This window comes from Eulemur rufifrons, unplaced genomic scaffold (genome assembly GCF_041146395.1).
Source record: "Eulemur rufifrons isolate Redbay unplaced genomic scaffold, OSU_ERuf_1 scaffold_243, whole genome shotgun sequence".
Lineage (NCBI taxonomy): Eukaryota > Metazoa > Chordata > Mammalia > Primates > Lemuridae > Eulemur > Eulemur rufifrons.
The window spans coordinates 115,494-119,403 of NW_027183025.1; the positions used below are offsets into that span (position 1 = coordinate 115,494).

A 3,910-nucleotide genomic window follows, 5' to 3' on the forward strand; every position below is an offset into this window, starting at 1 on the left:
GCCGACGCCTAGCCTGCCTCCGCCGCCTAGCCCGCCGACGCCTAGCCCGCCGCCGACGCCTAGCCCGCCGACGCTTAGCCCCCCTCCGCCGCCTAGCCCGCCGCCGCCGCCGCCGCCTAGCCCGCCGCCACCGCCGCCTAGTCTCCTCCTCCTCCTCCTCCTCCTCCTCCTCCTCCTCCTCCTCCTCCTCCTCGTCCTCGTCCTCCGCCGGTTTCGTGCCGGGATCCCATGGTCCTTGGGGTTGACCAGATGTCCTGTCGCACTTAGTCTCTGCGGGGCTGGCCCCATCGATGCTATGGAGGGGCATCACCGCCAGGAGGCGCTGCGGTTGCGGGCTTCTCGACTCCCTCTCCTTCCCCACCCCTCCGCTCGCCCGCTCCTCCTTTCTTTACTCCCTATCGCCCCGCCCCGTTTTTTCTCCACACACACGCAATTATCACGCTCACGAACTATCCCGGGACCTGGCGTGACTTTCATCGCAATCTCCCCCCCCCCCCCGGACACACACACATAGAGACACACCCTCCCGGCAGGGAGCACCCTGAGTGGTCGAACAGATGTCGCTGCTGCATGCGGCCTCCGCATGGGTTCGCTGGTTGACCAGATGTCTGGTCCTTGGGTGGTTGACCAGATGTCTGGTCTGTGGTTGTCATCCTGACAGGGAGGCTTCGGGACGGATTTGGTCTCTCTGGCCTCGCTGCCCCTAGGGGTCACCCTGCGATCGGTATTCTTCTCGCGCGGGGCGAGGGGCGCTCCGGAGCATTCCTCTCCTCTCGGAGTTTCTGTCTGCAGTCTCTCGACTTGCTCTCACTCCCCTACCCTGCTGTGTGACTTTCTTTTTGGTCCTTTCATTTTATCTATTCTCTCTTTGCCTTTTCCTGCGCGCCTTTCCGCTCCCCCCCCCCCCCCGGATTCATGGTTTCACGTCACGCGGGTGACGTGCCGACACACCAGGAGGCCCTTCTCACACGTGCTCGTGAACACGCAATCAACACGTTTATGAACTAGAAAGGGATCTGGTGTGACTTTGCTATTATTTCCCCTCCCCTCCTCCCCGCGCTGAGAATGAGTTTCCCCGGGCTCGTGTGCCCGCCTGGGAATCGGCTGCAGACGCCATGGCCCCGGGTCGACCACATGTTGCTCTGGGGTCCACCAGATGTCTCTGGCGAATTGGGGCCCTAGGTGCTTGTGACGGTGTGGTCACTAGGTGTCGCTCTGGGCTCAGTATTCTTCCTTCTCGCTGTGACTTTGGTCTCTTTTTTTCGAAATTTCTTTCTTTCTTCCTCTTTTGCCCTGTTTCCATTTTCCCTTCTTAATCTCTTTCTCTCTTTTTGTTGCTTTTTTTCCATGGCAGATGGGTGATGTGTGTGTGGAGGAAACGCGGCGTCAGGGAGAAGACACATCTCACACGTGCTCGGGAACACCCGATCGTCACGCTTCTGAGTACCGACCGATGGATCTGGTCCCGAATTTTTTAATAGTTTTCTCCTCTCTCTCTCTCTCTCTCTCTCTCTCTCTCTCTCCCCCCCTTCCTTCTCTTTCCTTTCTCTCCCTTCCTTTCTTTCTTTCTCTCGCTCTCTCGCTCTCGCTCTTCTTTTCTTTCTGACAGAGTCTCTCGTTCTGTTGCCCTGGCTAGAGTGCCATGGCGTCAGCCTAGCTCACAGCAATCTCAAACTCCTGGGCTCAAGCGATCAGACTGCCTCAGCCTCCCGAGTAGCTGGGATTACAGGCATGTGCCAGCATGCCCAGCTAATTGGATATACGTGTGTGTGTGTGTGTGTGTGTGTGTGTATATATATATATATATATATATATATATATATTTTTTTTTTTTTTTTTTTTTAAACAGAGTCTCACTCTGTTGCCCAGACTAGAGTGCCGTGGCGTCAGCCTAGCTCACAGCAACCTCAAACTCCTGGGCTCAAGCGATCCTACTGCCCCAGCCTCCCGAGTACCTGGGACTACAGGCATGCGCCACCGTGCCCGGCTAATATTTTTCTGTATATATTTTTAGATACTGTTTCTGTATATATTTTTAGATATATAGTTTCTTTCTATTTTTAGTAGAGATGGGGGTCTCGCTCTTGCTCAGGCTGGTCTCGAACTCCCGACCTTGAGCGATCCACCCGCCTCTACCTCCCAGAGTGCTAGGATTACAGGCGTGAGCCACCCCGCCTGGCGTGTACGTTCTGTATTCACAGACAGACGGAAGGCAGGGAGAATGTTACCCTTTCAAAGCCCGCCCTGCTCGCCTCTCAGCCCACCGATGGCACTCTGAATCCCGTGGCATTCCTTCACTCAGCTGAATTCTTCAGCACCCGACCCCCCCCCCCTCGCCCCACCCCCGTGCCACGGGAGTTCGTTCTCATGGCAGAGCCATCGAGGCTGTTGCCACACGTGTTGTAGGTGCCTAGGCAGACTGTGCCCTGGCCCCGAGGAGGTACGGAACCGCCTATCGCCTCGGGAGGGAGGGACAAGATGTGTCCGTGTCCAAGGCGACGTCCTGTCGATCACGAGGAGGCCTGCAAAGGCTCGTATCTGCCAGGCATTGAGCCACATGACATGAAACACCGGTGTGTTCCTTCACTTAGGTGGTGTCGCGTGTTGATACTCACAGAGGATGATAAACCCACTCGCATGCCGGCTGAGCCCCCTGTGTCTCCTCCTCTATCCACTGAGGGAAAAAACCGCAACGAAAGGTAGAGAACCACAGGGTGGGAAGAGAGCCCGTCGCTCTCCCTATGTGACCGTCCGGAGTGCTCGTTCAGATGGGAGGAGGTGTGTTTGTGTGTGTATGTGTGTGTTTCATTGATTTTGGTGCCATCTTTTCTCTGCAGCTGCGTCAGAGGACAGCGATTTTTCCGATTTTCACTCCGCTGAGTGAATTGCCTTTTGAAGAGAATGTCCACAGGAAGCCTACGGTTCTCCCGCGTGGGTGGCCCTCCTCTAGAAATGAATCTCGTTTCTTGAACGGAGGGGACTTGTTGACGCCATCATGCTTTCGGGACGACTTCTCAGACGCTAGCTTTGGACCGCAACATAGGTGCCCCCCGACATTGCCTCAAGGGTTCCGTGGTGCCTCCTGTCAAGAGACCCCACCGACCGTCCCCAGCCTGCCCGCTCAAGGGAGCCGGGCCCCTTCTGATCTGTCCGCCCGCCGTGAAGCTCCCTCCCGAGGGTCGGAAAGCCCACCTGTTTCCCAGTTCGGTTGAATGATGGGGCACCCGGGCAGGGCACTGGCACCGAGTGACTCCATTCTGAGTCTGTCTGCTCTGTGGGGCGGGGGCGGGTGGGAGGGGGGGCAGTTCCGTCTCGACCGGTGGCCTCCTACCGACTGACTCTATGGGACGGACCATTCTCACTCAGGATCGTGTAACCTTCTTGGCCTAGGCACATCCCGGCACTGAAAGCCACTTTTCGGGGACACTCTCCCACGTACAGATAGATGGCCTGCACGAGTGCTCTTCCTTTCTCGAAACACTGGAAATCTGTCCTCAATTTTACCTGACCTACCTGACGGTGTGTGATAAAGGAGCATAGAACCCTCAGCCACCCTCCACCTTCCCGCTGCCACGAGAGACAGTGCCGAGCGTGAAATTCTATCCCTGACTCTCTGTGTCCACCGTTCTCTGGGTAGGGAAAGAACTTAACCAGATAGGCCCTATCGGTCGCTTATCTGTTCTGATAGTTTTGTGGCAGCCATTTCTTTCCCCCTTTCTTTTCTATTTCTGTCTCTCTCCCCCACCCCCGCCCCCAAATTCTTTCTACGAAGACGTTTAGGATGTCAGATTCTGGCCACATGCCCCCCCTAGGCATAGGGGGGCCAGCATAGACAAAGGTCTTCGGTACCAAGTGTTCATTCCACGGTGACAGATATTGCCACTCTTGTATTGACCAGGGCGAGATCGTG

At 56.4% G+C, this 3,910-nt stretch overlaps 1 pseudogene; it reads right to left on the bottom strand.

Annotated features, from left to right (window-relative positions):
* Positions 1 to 924: 924 nt before the first annotated feature.
* LOC138379980 (small nucleolar RNA U13) lies at positions 925 to 1,016 on the bottom strand (annotated as a pseudogene).
* Between the last annotated feature and the right edge of the window lie 2,894 nt (positions 1,017 to 3,910).